The sequence below is a fragment of the Schistocerca nitens genome, chromosome 6, assembly GCF_023898315.1.
Source record: "Schistocerca nitens isolate TAMUIC-IGC-003100 chromosome 6, iqSchNite1.1, whole genome shotgun sequence".
In the NCBI taxonomy this organism is placed as follows: Eukaryota; Metazoa; Arthropoda; class Insecta; order Orthoptera; family Acrididae; genus Schistocerca; species Schistocerca nitens.
In genome coordinates, this window is record NC_064619.1 from 115,630,523 (window position 1) to 115,648,155 (window position 17,633).

A 17,633-nucleotide genomic window follows, 5' to 3' on the forward strand; every position below is an offset into this window, starting at 1 on the left:
TCCAAAATTTTTTTTGACGGCGGTGAACCGTTGCATTTGCCATTGTGCTGTTCGCATGTAAGTTTCAAAACTGACGAGATCGTCGTCGCCATTGTGGCAAATAACGTATGTCACATAGTGTCCCAGTAACCACATCACAGTGTTGTTCTTGGTCGCAGGATAATATGTGGTGTCTGGCCAGAGGAGGATATCGGTGGAGTGACTGGCTGCACTGCTGCGAGTTAAGAGACCCAAACGTTGTTGCACCCATTTCCAGTTAAGTAGATGGCCACCGCATGTAAATCTGTGGCGTAAGGTGTCGACCAGGCCACAACGCGCACATCGATCATGTCGTGTAAGCCTATGCGGTGCAACCGTTCATTTGTGGGGATAACACCATTAACAACCTGATACCACGTGGATGCCACAACGGAAGTATGGATGGATAAACTGATGTTGTGCCAGACTACATTCCATTGGACACTTGGGTGTTTGATTTCCATGGGGTGGCGTATCATAGTTCGATGCCATCTGTCGAGCAGAACCTTTGTCGATAAATCCGACCTGTGAACAACGGCGCCCCCGATGTAACTTACTTCGAGATAATAGTACCGGACATGTTTTAGTTGAAAATTGATTTGTCCTACAGCAGTGGGTGGACGGAGATCTATAGGACGTAAAATTTGGAAGAGCCAATGAGTTACACTGAGTGGTTCCTTCCTCAACAACGTGGTAATGCGTTTGATGTACAAGGCCGTACACTTTCTGTCGATGTCTGGTAAACTGAGTCCTCCAGCCTTCCGCGGCAAGGTCAATGTGGTATATTTCGGTTTAAAAATGTTCCCTTTCCAGAGAAAATAGTTGGAGAGTTTCATAAGTCGCTTCGCCTGTAACTTTGGAATCGGAAAAATTTGGGCCATGTAGTAGGCTTTACTGAAAATGTAAGTGTCGAGGAGACGAATACGTTGAAGGAGGTTGAGAGACCGCCAGTTGTTTTCGCGAATAGCGCCGTGCATAGAATCGGCGATCCGCCGCCAATTTTTGGCACACATTTTCAGTGGGCATCGATCGACAATCATACCTAAGGTGGTGTGGTTTTCCGCAGTTTGTGCCCACGGGACGGTTACGTTTGCCAATCCACGGATTTTGACGAATCGGCATTTATCTGTGTTAATTCGTGCTCCAGAGACACGGCAGTAGTCATCAATTTCGGATTTGAGGATGGGTATTTCTTCTTCGGCCCGTATTAAAACCCCAACATCATCGGCGTAAGCGCGAACCACAAAAGAATGACCGGTCGTGGTCAGGCCGGTCAGTTTGTCGTCGATGGAACGTAGTAAAGGTTCGAGCGCCAGCACGAACAAGAGCATGGAGAGGGGGCTCCCCTGCGGGACCCCTCTTTGAATCTCGATAGGCTGCGTGAGCTGTCCATTGACGCTAACCTTCGTCGTGACACCAGTTATCAGGTGTCGTATGACGGCAATAACGCTGTCATTGAATCCACAATGCTGCAGGAAACGCATGAGATAATCATGACTCACACGATCGAACGCTTTAGAAAAGTCAACAAATAAGAGTGCACAGTTCACGGTAGTCACCGATGCTATTGAAATAAGGTCTCTATATTCTGAGAGGGGTGTCATAATGGACCGACCAGGGAAACAGGATTGATGATTGTGGACCACCTTTTTCACCACCGCCGTTAGTCTGCTATTTAGTGCTCTGGCAAAAGTTTTATAATCAAAATTTAGTAAAGTGATCGGACGATAATGATCAAGATTTTTCCGGTGTTTACGTTTGGGAACCAAGACAATCCTGCCTTCCTTGAGGTCTGCCGGCAAGGGAGTCCCGCGCATCACCTCGTTGAGGACTGATGTAAAGGCTTGTCCAATGAGAGGCCAGAAGCGCACATAGAATTCTTTCGGCAGCCCATCAGGGCCGGGGGATTTTTGTGACGGGGAACCAGTGATCAGGTCCAGGACGTCATCCGCATCAAAATCTTGCAATATCGCGCAGTTATCGGCGTGCGTGACTTCTGAAGGTGGAGTACAGAAAGCCACAGTGTCAGCATTCCCACGGGTAGCACATTGCGAGTACAGGTGAGTAAAATATTCGGCAACGGCGCGAAGGATATCCCTCTGATGAGTGAGGAGGACCCCATCAGCGGTCTCAAGTTCCTCAATAAACGTTCTCTGGCGGTTCGCACGGTGCTTTATAAGGTGGTACAGGGACGTGACTTCGTCGTCCTGGAGCGACTTAGTTTGAGCTTTGGTCTGCAGCCCCGCAAGTTGTGTACGCTTTATGGCTAGTAGTTTGGCCTTGATTTTCTTGATCCCTTCCAAGTTCGTATTCGTTACGGTTACTTGCGTATACAACTCCCGCAATACCGTCTGGTAAAAATCGATGGTTCGTTTGGTATCCTGGGCTCGTTGCCAGCCATAATTTTTCAGAGATTGTCTCATCCTCCGTTTGACTACCTCATTCCACCAGGCGATATTGGTAGCGTACCTACAACGTCGCTTGAGACAGTCCGTCCACGTCGCATGAATAACATCTTGTATGTAATTATCCGTCAGTAGAGAAACATTGAGGCTCCATTGATTCCGGAAGCGGTGAGTCCGTTGTCTGTCTAAACTGATCGTTACGGAAAGGGCACAATGGTCTGAAAAGCTAGCTGGAATGACATCCGTGTCGAGAACACGATGGCAGATATTCTCCGTGACGTACAACCGATCAAGGCGGCTGCATGCCGTCGAAGTAAAGTACGTAAATTTAACCTTAGTGGGGTTCTTGAGTTCCCATGCATCCTGCATTCGCAGATGACGTACCAGATCATGCAATTCCCGACAGTAATTGAAGTTCGGAGACTGATCTTTTCGATTGAGGACACAATTGAAGTCGCCACTAAGTATGAATTGTGATGGGTTCCGTCGCAACAAATAGATGATGTCTTCTTTGAAAAATTTGGCTCTGTCGGATTTGCGAGTTGAACCAGACGGTGCGTAGATGTTCACTATGGTGACGTCAAAAATTTGACATGCAATACCTCTACCACACTCGAGTATTTCAATACTTCGAACAGGGATGCCCTCGCGGAATAAAATGGCTGTGCCTGTGTTCGTGTCTTTCGTTACATTTGCTATCGTATGAAAACCAGGGACGGTGAGACTTAATATAGACACTTCCTGTAGGAGTACAACATCGGCTTCAGAGTCGTAGATAAACTGTCGCAACAACGCTGTTTTCAAAGCTGACGTGATCTTGTTAATATTAAGAGACAGAAATTTATATGCCTGGGTCGTGCCCATCGAAGGAGGAAGGAAGCTGCATTGTATTAGCGGCCCAGTCCATCGCACTGTCAGACTGCGAATTCACAGTGCCAGGTTCGCGTCCAGATTCCGCGGCTCCTTTGTTCGGAGTCTTTCTTCGGGCTGCGGTGACATTTGGTTTGGGTTTAGTCTTCCGTCGTCCACCAGTCGGGAGTTCCATGGCAGAAGGTGGGGTGGGCGGATCATGACTGAAATCGGTAGTCGGAGTGCCGGCTTCCTCCACTGTAGCGAACTCGTGCGAAATCGTGGCGGCGGAAAGCAAGGTGTGTTTGTTTGTATCCACACGGTCTGTTGGTAAACAGTCTTCCGATCTCTCAGGTTGGTCGTGTTCAGTGACGGGCAGGTTGGTGTTTACAACGGTCGCCGGACCAACGTCCTCGTCGGGTGTCTGTAGAGCCGACATCGGACGGTCGTCCTCTTGTTGTGCATCCAAGTCGTGTTGTGGCGGGCCGGCCGGCGGCGTCACAACAGTCAGCTGTAAACACTGGTCGGCACTGGTGTTGACCGACGCCGCCGGGGAAGCAGCGGCGTCGGAGCCCTCATCTATGCTGTCCACGGCAAGGGTTTCCTGCGAGGGAGGGTTCGCGTCCGTGACAGATATCTGGCCGTTAGCCGACAACTCTTCATCAGTTCCACTATCGTCACAGGTACGGCGTCGTTTGTTACCGACTGATAACGTTGTGCTGACAGCAAGTGGAAGCTTCTCGCTCTTTTGTGCTAAAGGCGGGAAGGACTCGTTGCTAAGATCAGGTTCAACGGCCTCTGAGGTACTGGGTTGCAAAGTTGTCTCCCCCAATTTCTGATGTTGGGTCATAATATCAGCTAGTGTCAACCTCTGGCGTTTTTGCAAGGGGTTTTTAAGCACGAAAACACGCCGAGGACAATCACTGCGTAAATGACCGCTCTCGTTACAAATATAACAAGTTTCTACTTGCCCACTATAAACGACATGTGCTTTATAACCACAGACCACGATATTCGAGGGAATATTAACTTTAATGCTCATATCGACAGAACGAACCCCACTGTAGCATTGCAATTTGTGTTGGCTAGACCATTTTTCCATTCTGATTTGTCGAATATCACCGTATTTTGCAAGAGCATCCTTCAAAAGGTAATTGTCAACTTCAGGCGGCAAATTGAATACCCGAACCTGTTTATATTCTACATCGGCATTGGTGATTATCACGGTACTCACCGACTGGTCTCGATGATGGAATTCCGCCTTTCCTCCAGTTTTCTGCAAGATTTTCTCCAGTTGTAACGGAGTGAGGAACTTGACAAAGAAACAGTAATCCGCCATATCATAGTACGCTGTGTGAACCTGGTCGGAAGTTATCCCAATTATATCCACAATCCACTCATGAATTTCCAGGGAGCTTGGTTGCACACGACGCGTTGCCTTGTCAAACTCAAAACATAACGTATTCTTTCGGGGAACCGATTTAGCCATAACTGTAACGATAAGCGGCCGAAACCGCTAGTAAGAAAAACAAGACGACGAGAATAGACAAAAACTCAAAATTTCACGAGAAAACGCACAATCACAGTCACAAGAAACGATGAAAACACGGCTTGCGGCGCTACGACGGTACGGAAGTTGAGGCACGTCCGATCGCTGTCGCGGCTCAAGCGGAACTGAGCTAAGAAGGCGGCAGCTTAGCGTTTGTGAGCTATCCCCGAATTGTCACTTCATCATACTGAATCTTGCAGCCCTCGACCAGATATCGGATTTGGCACACAGCTGCTGCAGGGGGTGTCCACATTGCCGTTTTCCAAATCTCTTGACTGTTTCGCCCTTACGATCGACGACGAGCGTCGGGCCACCAGAAGTTTGCGGTCTGCACAATCCTGTCCTAGTGCACAGCTTGTGGGATAGCGTGGCTCGACTGCGAAATGCGCCTTTCGGCTCCTCTCTCTGGCTACAGTATGCTGTTGTCCACAGTGGCACTGGCGTTGCCCATGGGGCTTCATGTAAGGCGACTGCACGTCTCTCGGCCAACAGCGGCCCACTGCAGATCGACACTTAAGAGACACCAAATACAAATCGACATCGAGAGACAGGCCCTGTCATATGGCAGTCGCGACGTATACGCTGAAATTGAATGTAAAGAATACGTCTTTTGTAGTGGGCGTCGCTCTACTGCAGTGCACACATGACGAATAAATAGGAAAAGAGTAGAACGTCTGTGTAGGGCCATGTTTTTACCTACAGTGTCACTTGGCTGAATGTGTATAAGGCTCTGTGGCATCACTCAAACACAGCCAAATTGTCACGCTAGCTGTGTATCTCTAACAAAGTTGACGTATGTCCTCACCTCGGTGCCGGTTAAAACGATTTCGCCCCCGGGTGGGCTCGAACCACCAACCTTTCGGTTAACAGCCGAACGCGCTAGCCGATTGCGCCACGGAGGCCTTGAATTTGGCTCACTTGTGCTCTGTATATCAACGCAATTCGTATACCTTCTGCAGGAATCTCGCAGAATGGTAGCATCTGCTTGCGCCTCTTCACATGGATAACGTGCATGCACACTGTAGCGAGGCTCGTACACGAATACGTGTCTCTCGGCCAACAGCGGCCCACTGCAGATCGACACTTAAGAGACACCAAATACAAATCGACATCGAGAGACAGGCCCTGTCATATGGCAGTCGCGACGTATACGCTGAAATTGAATGTAAAGAATACGTCTTTTGTAGTGGGCGTCGCTCTACTGCAGTGCACACATGACGAATAAATAGGAAAAGAGTAGAACGTCTGTGTAGGGCCATGTTTTTACCTACAGTGTCACTTGGCTGAATGTGTATAAGGCTCTGTGGCATCACTCAAACACAGCCAAATTGTCACGCTAGCTGTGTATCTCTAACAAAGTTGACGTATGTCCTCACCTCGGTGCCGGTTAAAACGATTTCGCCCCCGGGTGGGCTCGAACCACCAACCTTTCGGTTAACAGCCGAACGCGCTAGCCGATTGCGCCACGGAGGCCTTGAATTTGGCTCACTTGTGCTCTGTATATCAACGCAATTCGTATACCTTCTGCAGGAATCTCGCAGAATGGTAGCATCTGCTTGCGCCTCTTCACATGGATAACGTGCATGCACACTGTAGCGAGGCTCGTACACGAATACGTGTCTCTCGGCCAACAGCGGCCCACTGCAGATCGACACTTAAGAGACACCAAATACAAATCGACATCGAGAGACAGGCCCTGTCATATGGCAGTCGCGACGTATACGCTGAAATTGAATGTAAAGAATACGTCTTTTGTAGTGGGCGTCGCTCTACTGCAGTGCACACATGACGAATAAATAGGAAAAGAGTAGAACGTCTGTGTAGGGCCATGTTTTTACCTACAGTGTCACTTGGCTGAATGTGTATAAGGCTCTGTGGCATCACTCAAACACAGCCAAATTGTCACGCTAGCTGTGTATCTCTAACAAAGTTGACGTATGTCCTCACCTCGGTGCCGGTTAAAACGATTTCGCCCCCGGGTGGGCTCGAACCACCAACCTTTCGGTTAACAGCCGAACGCGCTAGCCGATTGCGCCACGGAGGCCTTGAATTTGGCTCACTTGTGCTCTGTATATCAACGCAATTCGTATACCTTCTGCAGGAATCTCGCAGAATGGTAGCATCTGCTTGCGCCTCTTCACATGGATAACGTGCATGCACACTGTAGCGAGGCTCGTACACGAATGACATCGCCAAGCATGACATTATACTACAAAATGCATACAAACCACTGTTGTGCCTATGCATTCAGAAAACCTCTGAGGCCAGTAGAATACTTTTCATAGGCTGTAGAACATCCCTTTCATTCAGTGTACTGCCATGTGTTAGATGCTGCTCGAGATAGCTCCGCTCCTTGCAGGAAGGTTAAAAAAATGAATGCCTTCTGTGAGGTTCGAACTCACGACCCCTGGTTTACGAGACCAGTGCTCTACCACTGAGCTAAGAAGGCGGCAGCTTAGCGTTTGTGAGCTATCCCCGAATTGTCACTTCATCATACTGAATCTTGCAGCCCTCGACCAGATATCGGATTTGGCACACAGCTGCTGCAGGGGGTGTCCACATTGCCGTTTTCCAAATCTCTTGACTGTTTCGCCCTTACGATCGACGACGAGCGTCGGGCCACCAGAAGTTTGCGGTCTGCACAATCCTGTCCTAGTGCACAGCTTGTGGGATAGCGTGGCTCGACTGCGAAATGCGCCTTTCGGCTCCTCTCTCTGGCTACAGTATGCTGTTGTCCACAGTGGCACTGGCGTTGCCCATGGGGCTTCATGTAAGGCGACTGCACGTCTCTCGGCCAACAGCGGCCCACTGCAGATCGACACTTAAGAGACACCAAATACAAATCGACATCGAGAGACAGGCCCTGTCATATGGCAGTCGCGACGTATACGCTGAAATTGAATGTAAAGAATACGTCTTTTGTAGTGGGCGTCGCTCTACTGCAGTGCACACATGACGAATAAATAGGAAAAGAGTAGAACGTCTGTGTAGGGCCATGTTTTTACCTACAGTGTCACTTGGCTGAATGTGTATAAGGCTCTGTGGCATCACTCAAACACAGCCAAATTGTCACGCTAGCTGTGTATCTCTAACAAAGTTGACGTATGTCCTCACCTCGGTGCCGGTTAAAACGATTTCGCCCCCGGGTGGGCTCGAACCACCAACCTTTCGGTTAACAGCCGAACGCGCTAGCCGATTGCGCCACGGAGGCCTTGAATTTGGCTCACTTGTGCTCTGTATATCAACGCAATTCGTATACCTTCTGCAGGAATCTCGCAGAATGGTAGCATCTGCTTGCGCCTCTTCACATGGATAACGTGCATGCACACTGTAGCGAGGCTCGTACACGAATACGTGTCTCTCGGCCAACAGCGGCCCACTGCAGATCGACACTTAAGAGACACCAAATACAAATCGACATCGAGAGACAGGCCCTGTCATATGGCAGTCGCGACGTATACGCTGAAATTGAATGTAAAGAATACGTCTTTTGTAGTGGGCGTCGCTCTACTGCAGTGCACACATGACGAATAAATAGGAAAAGAGTAGAACGTCTGTGTAGGGCCATGTTTTTACCTACAGTGTCACTTGGCTGAATGTGTATAAGGCTCTGTGGCATCACTCAAACACAGCCAAATTGTCACGCTAGCTGTGTATCTCTAACAAAGTTGACGTATGTCCTCACCTCGGTGCCGGTTAAAACGATTTCGCCCCCGGGTGGGCTCGAACCACCAACCTTTCGGTTAACAGCCGAACGCGCTAGCCGATTGCGCCACGGAGGCCTTGAATTTGGCTCACTTGTGCTCTGTATATCAACGCAATTCGTATACCTTCTGCAGGAATCTCGCAGAATGGTAGCATCTGCTTGCGCCTCTTCACATGGATAACGTGCATGCACACTGTAGCGAGGCTCGTACACGAATACGTGTCTCTCGGCCAACAGCGGCCCACTGCAGATCGACACTTAAGAGACACCAAATACAAATCGACATCGAGAGACAGGCCCTGTCATATGGCAGTCGCGACGTATACGCTGAAATTGAATGTAAAGAATACGTCTTTTGTAGTGGGCGTCGCTCTACTGCAGTGCACACATGACGAATAAATAGGAAAAGAGTAGAACGTCTGTGTAGGGCCATGTTTTTACCTACAGTGTCACTTGGCTGAATGTGTATAAGGCTCTGTGGCATCACTCAAACACAGCCAAATTGTCACGCTAGCTGTGTATCTCTAACAAAGTTGACGTATGTCCTCACCTCGGTGCCGGTTAAAACGATTTCGCCCCCGGGTGGGCTCGAACCACCAACCTTTCGGTTAACAGCCGAACGCGCTAGCCGATTGCGCCACGGAGGCCTTGAATTTGGCTCACTTGTGCTCTGTATATCAACGCAATTCGTATACCTTCTGCAGGAATCTCGCAGAATGGTAGCATCTGCTTGCGCCTCTTCACATGGATAACGTGCATGCACACTGTAGCGAGGCTCGTACACGAATACGTGTCTCTCGGCCAACAGCGGCCCACTGCAGATCGACACTTAAGAGACACCAAATACAAATCGACATCGAGAGACAGGCCCTGTCATATGGCAGTCGCGACGTATACGCTGAAATTGAATGTAAAGAATACGTCTTTTGTAGTGGGCGTCGCTCTACTGCAGTGCACACATGACGAATAAATAGGAAAAGAGTAGAACGTCTGTGTAGGGCCATGTTTTTACCTACAGTGTCACTTGGCTGAATGTGTATAAGGCTCTGTGGCATCACTCAAACACAGCCAAATTGTCACGCTAGCTGTGTATCTCTAACAAAGTTGACGTATGTCCTCACCTCGGTGCCGGTTAAAACGATTTCGCCCCCGGGTGGGCTCGAACCACCAACCTTTCGGTTAACAGCCGAACGCGCTAGCCGATTGCGCCACGGAGGCCTTGAATTTGGCTCACTTGTGCTCTGTATATCAACGCAATTCGTATACCTTCTGCAGGAATCTCGCAGAATGGTAGCATCTGCTTGCGCCTCTTCACATGGATAACGTGCATGCACACTGTAGCGAGGCTCGTACACGAATACGTGTCTCTCGGCCAACAGCGGCCCACTGCAGATCGACACTTAAGAGACACCAAATACAAATCGACATCGAGAGACAGGCCCTGTCATATGGCAGTCGCGACGTATACGCTGAAATTGAATGTAAAGAATACGTCTTTTGTAGTGGGCGTCGCTCTACTGCAGTGCACACATGACGAATAAATAGGAAAAGAGTAGAACGTCTGTGTAGGGCCATGTTTTTACCTACAGTGTCACTTGGCTGAATGTGTATAAGGCTCTGTGGCATCACTCAAACACAGCCAAATTGTCACGCTAGCTGTGTATCTCTAACAAAGTTGACGTATGTCCTCACCTCGGTGCCGGTTAAAACGATTTCGCCCCCGGGTGGGCTCGAACCACCAACCTTTCGGTTAACAGCCGAACGCGCTAGCCGATTGCGCCACGGAGGCCTTGAATTTGGCTCACTTGTGCTCTGTATATCAACGCAATTCGTATACCTTCTGCAGGAATCTCGCAGAATGGTAGCATCTGCTTGCGCCTCTTCACATGGATAACGTGCATGCACACTGTAGCGAGGCTCGTACACGAATACGTGTCTCTCGGCCAACAGCGGCCCACTGCAGATCGACACTTAAGAGACACCAAATACAAATCGACATCGAGAGACAGGCCCTGTCATATGGCAGTCGCGACGTATACGCTGAAATTGAATGTAAAGAATACGTCTTTTGTAGTGGGCGTCGCTCTACTGCAGTGCACACATGACGAATAAATAGGAAAAGAGTAGAACGTCTGTGTAGGGCCATGTTTTTACCTACAGTGTCACTTGGCTGAATGTGTATAAGGCTCTGTGGCATCACTCAAACACAGCCAAATTGTCACGCTAGCTGTGTATCTCTAACAAAGTTGACGTATGTCCTCACCTCGGTGCCGGTTAAAACGATTTCGCCCCCGGGTGGGCTCGAACCACCAACCTTTCGGTTAACAGCCGAACGCGCTAGCCGATTGCGCCACGGAGGCCTTGAATTTGGCTCACTTGTGCTCTGTATATCAACGCAATTCGTATACCTTCTGCAGGAATCTCGCAGAATGGTAGCATCTGCTTGCGCCTCTTCACATGGATAACGTGCATGCACACTGTAGCGAGGCTCGTACACGAATACGTGTCTCTCGGCCAACAGCGGCCCACTGCAGATCGACACTTAAGAGACACCAAATACAAATCGACATCGAGAGACAGGCCCTGTCATATGGCAGTCGCGACGTATACGCTGAAATTGAATGTAAAGAATACGTCTTTTGTAGTGGGCGTCGCTCTACTGCAGTGCACACATGACGAATAAATAGGAAAAGAGTAGAACGTCTGTGTAGGGCCATGTTTTTACCTACAGTGTCACTTGGCTGAATGTGTATAAGGCTCTGTGGCATCACTCAAACACAGCCAAATTGTCACGCTAGCTGTGTATCTCTAACAAAGTTGACGTATGTCCTCACCTCGGTGCCGGTTAAAACGATTTCGCCCCCGGGTGGGCTCGAACCACCAACCTTTCGGTTAACAGCCGAACGCGCTAGCCGATTGCGCCACGGAGGCCTTGAATTTGGCTCACTTGTGCTCTGTATATCAACGCAATTCGTATACCTTCTGCAGGAATCTCGCAGAATGGTAGCATCTGCTTGCGCCTCTTCACATGGATAACGTGCATGCACACTGTAGCGAGGCTCGTACACGAATACGTGTCTCTCGGCCAACAGCGGCCCACTGCAGATCGACACTTAAGAGACACCAAATACAAATCGACATCGAGAGACAGGCCCTGTCATATGGCAGTCGCGACGTATACGCTGAAATTGAATGTAAAGAATACGTCTTTTGTAGTGGGCGTCGCTCTACTGCAGTGCACACATGACGAATAAATAGGAAAAGAGTAGAACGTCTGTGTAGGGCCATGTTTTTACCTACAGTGTCACTTGGCTGAATGTGTATAAGGCTCTGTGGCATCACTCAAACACAGCCAAATTGTCACGCTAGCTGTGTATCTCTAACAAAGTTGACGTATGTCCTCACCTCGGTGCCGGTTAAAACGATTTCGCCCCCGGGTGGGCTCGAACCACCAACCTTTCGGTTAACAGCCGAACGCGCTAGCCGATTGCGCCACGGAGGCCTTGAATTTGGCTCACTTGTGCTCTGTATATCAACGCAATTCGTATACCTTCTGCAGGAATCTCGCAGAATGGTAGCATCTGCTTGCGCCTCTTCACATGGATAACGTGCATGCACACTGTAGCGAGGCTCGTACACGAATACGTGTCTCTCGGCCAACAGCGGCCCACTGCAGATCGACACTTAAGAGACACCAAATACAAATCGACATCGAGAGACAGGCCCTGTCATATGGCAGTCGCGACGTATACGCTGAAATTGAATGTAAAGAATACGTCTTTTGTAGTGGGCGTCGCTCTACTGCAGTGCACACATGACGAATAAATAGGAAAAGAGTAGAACGTCTGTGTAGGGCCATGTTTTTACCTACAGTGTCACTTGGCTGAATGTGTATAAGGCTCTGTGGCATCACTCAAACACAGCCAAATTGTCACGCTAGCTGTGTATCTCTAACAAAGTTGACGTATGTCCTCACCTCGGTGCCGGTTAAAACGATTTCGCCCCCGGGTGGGCTCGAACCACCAACCTTTCGGTTAACAGCCGAACGCGCTAGCCGATTGCGCCACGGAGGCCTTGAATTTGGCTCACTTGTGCTCTGTATATCAACGCAATTCGTATACCTTCTGCAGGAATCTCGCAGAATGGTAGCATCTGCTTGCGCCTCTTCACATGGATAACGTGCATGCACACTGTAGCGAGGCTCGTACACGAATGACATCGCCAAGCATGACATTATACTACAAAATGCATACAAACCACTGTTGTGCCTATGCATTCAGAAAACCTCTGAGGCCAGTAGAATACTTTTCATAGGCTGTAGAACATCCCTTTCATTCAGTGTACTGCCATGTGTTAGATGCTGCTCGAGATAGCTCCGCTCCTTGCAGGAAGGTTAAAAAAATGAATGCCTTCTGTGAGGTTCGAACTCACGACCCCTGGTTTACGAGACCAGTGCTCTACCACTGAGCTAAGAAGGCGGCAGCTTAGCGTTTGTGAGCTATCCCCGAATTGTCACTTCATCATACTGAATCTTGCAGCCCTCGACCAGATATCGGATTTGGCACACAGCTGCTGCAGGGGGTGTCCACATTGCCGTTTTCCAAATCTCTTGACTGTTTCGCCCTTACGATCGACGACGAGCGTCGGGCCACCAGAAGTTTGCGGTCTGCACAATCCTGTCCTAGTGCACAGCTTGTGGGATAGCGTGGCTCGACTGCGAAATGCGCCTTTCGGCTCCTCTCTCTGGCTACAGTATGCTGTTGTCCACAGTGGCACTGGCGTTGCCCATGGGGCTTCATGTAAGGCGACTGCACGTCTCTCGGCCAACAGCGGCCCACTGCAGATCGACACTTAAGAGACACCAAATACAAATCGACATCGAGAGACAGGCCCTGTCATATGGCAGTCGCGACGTATACGCTGAAATTGAATGTAAAGAATACGTCTTTTGTAGTGGGCGTCGCTCTACTGCAGTGCACACATGACGAATAAATAGGAAAAGAGTAGAACGTCTGTGTAGGGCCATGTTTTTACCTACAGTGTCACTTGGCTGAATGTGTATAAGGCTCTGTGGCATCACTCAAACACAGCCAAATTGTCACGCTAGCTGTGTATCTCTAACAAAGTTGACGTATGTCCTCACCTCGGTGCCGGTTAAAACGATTTCGCCCCCGGGTGGGCTCGAACCACCAACCTTTCGGTTAACAGCCGAACGCGCTAGCCGATTGCGCCACGGAGGCCTTGAATTTGGCTCACTTGTGCTCTGTATATCAACGCAATTCGTATACCTTCTGCAGGAATCTCGCAGAATGGTAGCATCTGCTTGCGCCTCTTCACATGGATAACGTGCATGCACACTGTAGCGAGGCTCGTACACGAATACGTGTCTCTCGGCCAACAGCGGCCCACTGCAGATCGACACTTAAGAGACACCAAATACAAATCGACATCGAGAGACAGGCCCTGTCATATGGCAGTCGCGACGTATACGCTGAAATTGAATGTAAAGAATACGTCTTTTGTAGTGGGCGTCGCTCTACTGCAGTGCACACATGACGAATAAATAGGAAAAGAGTAGAACGTCTGTGTAGGGCCATGTTTTTACCTACAGTGTCACTTGGCTGAATGTGTATAAGGCTCTGTGGCATCACTCAAACACAGCCAAATTGTCACGCTAGCTGTGTATCTCTAACAAAGTTGACGTATGTCCTCACCTCGGTGCCGGTTAAAACGATTTCGCCCCCGGGTGGGCTCGAACCACCAACCTTTCGGTTAACAGCCGAACGCGCTAGCCGATTGCGCCACGGAGGCCTTGAATTTGGCTCACTTGTGCTCTGTATATCAACGCAATTCGTATACCTTCTGCAGGAATCTCGCAGAATGGTAGCATCTGCTTGCGCCTCTTCACATGGATAACGTGCATGCACACTGTAGCGAGGCTCGTACACGAATACGTGTCTCTCGGCCAACAGCGGCCCACTGCAGATCGACACTTAAGAGACACCAAATACAAATCGACATCGAGAGACAGGCCCTGTCATATGGCAGTCGCGACGTATACGCTGAAATTGAATGTAAAGAATACGTCTTTTGTAGTGGGCGTCGCTCTACTGCAGTGCACACATGACGAATAAATAGGAAAAGAGTAGAACGTCTGTGTAGGGCCATGTTTTTACCTACAGTGTCACTTGGCTGAATGTGTATAAGGCTCTGTGGCATCACTCAAACACAGCCAAATTGTCACGCTAGCTGTGTATCTCTAACAAAGTTGACGTATGTCCTCACCTCGGTGCCGGTTAAAACGATTTCGCCCCCGGGTGGGCTCGAACCACCAACCTTTCGGTTAACAGCCGAACGCGCTAGCCGATTGCGCCACGGAGGCCTTGAATTTGGCTCACTTGTGCTCTGTATATCAACGCAATTCGTATACCTTCTGCAGGAATCTCGCAGAATGGTAGCATCTGCTTGCGCCTCTTCACATGGATAACGTGCATGCACACTGTAGCGAGGCTCGTACACGAATACGTGTCTCTCGGCCAACAGCGGCCCACTGCAGATCGACACTTAAGAGACACCAAATACAAATCGACATCGAGAGACAGGCCCTGTCATATGGCAGTCGCGACGTATACGCTGAAATTGAATGTAAAGAATACGTCTTTTGTAGTGGGCGTCGCTCTACTGCAGTGCACACATGACGAATAAATAGGAAAAGAGTAGAACGTCTGTGTAGGGCCATGTTTTTACCTACAGTGTCACTTGGCTGAATGTGTATAAGGCTCTGTGGCATCACTCAAACACAGCCAAATTGTCACGCTAGCTGTGTATCTCTAACAAAGTTGACGTATGTCCTCACCTCGGTGCCGGTTAAAACGATTTCGCCCCCGGGTGGGCTCGAACCACCAACCTTTCGGTTAACAGCCGAACGCGCTAGCCGATTGCGCCACGGAGGCCTTGAATTTGGCTCACTTGTGCTCTGTATATCAACGCAATTCGTATACCTTCTGCAGGAATCTCGCAGAATGGTAGCATCTGCTTGCGCCTCTTCACATGGATAACGTGCATGCACACTGTAGCGAGGCTCGTACACGAATACGTGTCTCTCGGCCAACAGCGGCCCACTGCAGATCGACACTTAAGAGACACCAAATACAAATCGACATCGAGAGACAGGCCCTGTCATATGGCAGTCGCGACGTATACGCTGAAATTGAATGTAAAGAATACGTCTTTTGTAGTGGGCGTCGCTCTACTGCAGTGCACACATGACGAATAAATAGGAAAAGAGTAGAACGTCTGTGTAGGGCCATGTTTTTACCTACAGTGTCACTTGGCTGAATGTGTATAAGGCTCTGTGGCATCACTCAAACACAGCCAAATTGTCACGCTAGCTGTGTATCTCTAACAAAGTTGACGTATGTCCTCACCTCGGTGCCGGTTAAAACGATTTCGCCCCCGGGTGGGCTCGAACCACCAACCCTTCGGTTAACAGCCGAACGCGCTAGCCGATTGCGCCACGGAGGCCTTGAATTTGGCTCACTTGTGCTCTGTATATCAACGCAATTCGTATACCTTCTGCAGGAATCTCGCAGAATGGTAGCATCTGCTTGCGCCTCTTCACATGGATAACGTGCATGCACACTGTAGCGAGGCTCGTACACGAATACGTGTCTCTCGGCCAACAGCGGCCCACTGCAGATCGACACTTAAGAGACACCAAATACAAATCGACATCGAGAGACAGGCCCTGTCATATGGCAGTCGCGACGTATACGCTGAAATTGAATGTAAAGAATACGTCTTTTGTAGTGGGCGTCGCTCTACTGCAGTGCACACATGACGAATAAATAGGAAAAGAGTAGAACGTCTGTGTAGGGCCATGTTTTTACCTACAGTGTCACTTGGCTGAATGTGTATAAGGCTCTGTGGCATCACTCAAACACAGCCAAATTGTCACGCTAGCTGTGTATCTCTAACAAAGTTGACGTATGTCCTCACCTCGGTGCCGGTTAAAACGATTTCGCCCCCGGGTGGGCTCGAACCACCAACCTTTCGGTTAACAGCCGAACGCGCTAGCCGATTGCGCCACGGAGGCCTTGAATTTGGCTCACTTGTGCTCTGTATATCAACGCAATTCGTATACCTTCTGCAGGAATCTCGCAGAATGGTAGCATCTGCTTGCGCCTCTTCACATGGATAACGTGCATGCACACTGTAGCGAGGCTCGTACACGAATACGTGTCTCTCGGCCAACAGCGGCCCACTGCAGATCGACACTTAAGAGACACCAAATACAAATCGACATCGAGAGACAGGCCCTGTCATATGGCAGTCGCGACGTATACGCTGAAATTGAATGTAAAGAATACGTCTTTTGTAGTGGGCGTCGCTCTACTGCAGTGCACACATGACGAATAAATAGGAAAAGAGTAGAACGTCTGTGTAGGGCCATGTTTTTACCTACAGTGTCACTTGGCTGAATGTGTATAAGGCTCTGTGGCATCACTCAAACACAGCCAAATTGTCACGCTAGCTGTGTATCTCTAACAAAGTTGACGTATGTCCTCACCTCGGTGCCGGTTAAAACGATTTCGCCCCCGGGTGGGCTCGAACCACCAACCTTTCGGTTAACAGCCGAACGCGCTAGCCGATTGCGCCACGGAGGCCTTGAATTTGGCTCACTTGTGCTCTGTATATCAACGCAATTCGTATACCTTCTGCAGGAATCTCGCAGAATGGTAGCATCTGCTTGCGCCTCTTCACATGGATAACGTGCATGCACACTGTAGCGAGGCTCGTACACGAATGACATCGCCAAGCATGACATTATACTACAAAATGCATACAAACCACTGTTGTGCCTATGCATTCAGAAAACCTCTGAGGCCAGTAGAATACTTTTCATAGGCTGTAGAACATCCCTTTCATTCAGTGTACTGCCATGTGTTAGATGCTGCTCGAGATAGCTCCGCTCCTTGCAGGAAGGTTAAAAAAATGAATGCCTTCTGTGAGGTTCGAACTCACGACCCCTGGTTTACGAGACCAGTGCTCTACCACTGAGCTAAGAAGGCGGCAGCTTAGCGTTTGTGAGCTATCCCCGAATTGT

The 17,633-nt window shown here is 49.4% G+C and overlaps 22 non-coding genes across 22 annotated transcripts; all 22 read right to left on the bottom strand.

Moving 5' to 3' along the window:
* Positions 1 to 5,649: 5,649 nt before the first annotated feature.
* Positions 5,650 to 5,723, bottom strand: Trnan-guu (transfer RNA asparagine (anticodon GUU)). Its single transcript has one exon. It is a non-coding gene; the product is annotated as a tRNA-Asn (tRNA).
* A 497-nt stretch (positions 5,724 to 6,220) lies between these two features.
* Trnan-guu (transfer RNA asparagine (anticodon GUU)) lies at positions 6,221 to 6,294 on the bottom strand. Its single transcript has one exon. It is a non-coding gene; the product is annotated as a tRNA-Asn (tRNA).
* Positions 6,295 to 6,791: 497 nt separating this feature from the next.
* Trnan-guu (transfer RNA asparagine (anticodon GUU)) lies at positions 6,792 to 6,865 on the bottom strand. Its single transcript has one exon. It is a non-coding gene; the product is annotated as a tRNA-Asn (tRNA).
* Positions 6,866 to 7,198: 333 nt separating this feature from the next.
* Trnat-cgu (transfer RNA threonine (anticodon CGU)) lies at positions 7,199 to 7,270 on the bottom strand. The gene has a single exon. It is a non-coding gene; the product is annotated as a tRNA-Thr (tRNA).
* Positions 7,271 to 7,958: 688 nt separating this feature from the next.
* On the bottom strand, positions 7,959 to 8,032 carry Trnan-guu (transfer RNA asparagine (anticodon GUU)). The gene has a single exon. It is a non-coding gene; the product is annotated as a tRNA-Asn (tRNA).
* A 497-nt stretch (positions 8,033 to 8,529) lies between these two features.
* Positions 8,530 to 8,603, bottom strand: Trnan-guu (transfer RNA asparagine (anticodon GUU)). Its single transcript has one exon. It is a non-coding gene; the product is annotated as a tRNA-Asn (tRNA).
* Positions 8,604 to 9,100: 497 nt separating this feature from the next.
* Trnan-guu (transfer RNA asparagine (anticodon GUU)) lies at positions 9,101 to 9,174 on the bottom strand. Its single transcript has one exon. It is a non-coding gene; the product is annotated as a tRNA-Asn (tRNA).
* A 497-nt stretch (positions 9,175 to 9,671) lies between these two features.
* On the bottom strand, positions 9,672 to 9,745 carry Trnan-guu (transfer RNA asparagine (anticodon GUU)). The gene has a single exon. It is a non-coding gene; the product is annotated as a tRNA-Asn (tRNA).
* A 497-nt stretch (positions 9,746 to 10,242) lies between these two features.
* Trnan-guu (transfer RNA asparagine (anticodon GUU)) lies at positions 10,243 to 10,316 on the bottom strand. Its single transcript has one exon. It is a non-coding gene; the product is annotated as a tRNA-Asn (tRNA).
* A 497-nt stretch (positions 10,317 to 10,813) lies between these two features.
* Trnan-guu (transfer RNA asparagine (anticodon GUU)) lies at positions 10,814 to 10,887 on the bottom strand. The gene has a single exon. It is a non-coding gene; the product is annotated as a tRNA-Asn (tRNA).
* Positions 10,888 to 11,384: 497 nt separating this feature from the next.
* On the bottom strand, positions 11,385 to 11,458 carry Trnan-guu (transfer RNA asparagine (anticodon GUU)). Its single transcript has one exon. It is a non-coding gene; the product is annotated as a tRNA-Asn (tRNA).
* A 497-nt stretch (positions 11,459 to 11,955) lies between these two features.
* Positions 11,956 to 12,029, bottom strand: Trnan-guu (transfer RNA asparagine (anticodon GUU)). The gene has a single exon. It is a non-coding gene; the product is annotated as a tRNA-Asn (tRNA).
* A 497-nt stretch (positions 12,030 to 12,526) lies between these two features.
* Positions 12,527 to 12,600, bottom strand: Trnan-guu (transfer RNA asparagine (anticodon GUU)). Its single transcript has one exon. It is a non-coding gene; the product is annotated as a tRNA-Asn (tRNA).
* A 333-nt stretch (positions 12,601 to 12,933) lies between these two features.
* Trnat-cgu (transfer RNA threonine (anticodon CGU)) lies at positions 12,934 to 13,005 on the bottom strand. Its single transcript has one exon. It is a non-coding gene; the product is annotated as a tRNA-Thr (tRNA).
* Positions 13,006 to 13,693: 688 nt separating this feature from the next.
* Trnan-guu (transfer RNA asparagine (anticodon GUU)) lies at positions 13,694 to 13,767 on the bottom strand. The gene has a single exon. It is a non-coding gene; the product is annotated as a tRNA-Asn (tRNA).
* Positions 13,768 to 14,264: 497 nt separating this feature from the next.
* Positions 14,265 to 14,338, bottom strand: Trnan-guu (transfer RNA asparagine (anticodon GUU)). The gene has a single exon. It is a non-coding gene; the product is annotated as a tRNA-Asn (tRNA).
* A 497-nt stretch (positions 14,339 to 14,835) lies between these two features.
* Trnan-guu (transfer RNA asparagine (anticodon GUU)) lies at positions 14,836 to 14,909 on the bottom strand. Its single transcript has one exon. It is a non-coding gene; the product is annotated as a tRNA-Asn (tRNA).
* A 497-nt stretch (positions 14,910 to 15,406) lies between these two features.
* Positions 15,407 to 15,480, bottom strand: Trnan-guu (transfer RNA asparagine (anticodon GUU)). Its single transcript has one exon. It is a non-coding gene; the product is annotated as a tRNA-Asn (tRNA).
* Positions 15,481 to 15,977: 497 nt separating this feature from the next.
* Trnan-guu (transfer RNA asparagine (anticodon GUU)) lies at positions 15,978 to 16,051 on the bottom strand. The gene has a single exon. It is a non-coding gene; the product is annotated as a tRNA-Asn (tRNA).
* A 497-nt stretch (positions 16,052 to 16,548) lies between these two features.
* Trnan-guu (transfer RNA asparagine (anticodon GUU)) lies at positions 16,549 to 16,622 on the bottom strand. The gene has a single exon. It is a non-coding gene; the product is annotated as a tRNA-Asn (tRNA).
* A 497-nt stretch (positions 16,623 to 17,119) lies between these two features.
* Positions 17,120 to 17,193, bottom strand: Trnan-guu (transfer RNA asparagine (anticodon GUU)). Its single transcript has one exon. It is a non-coding gene; the product is annotated as a tRNA-Asn (tRNA).
* A 333-nt stretch (positions 17,194 to 17,526) lies between these two features.
* On the bottom strand, positions 17,527 to 17,598 carry Trnat-cgu (transfer RNA threonine (anticodon CGU)). The gene has a single exon. It is a non-coding gene; the product is annotated as a tRNA-Thr (tRNA).
* Positions 17,599 to 17,633: the final 35 nt, after the last annotated feature.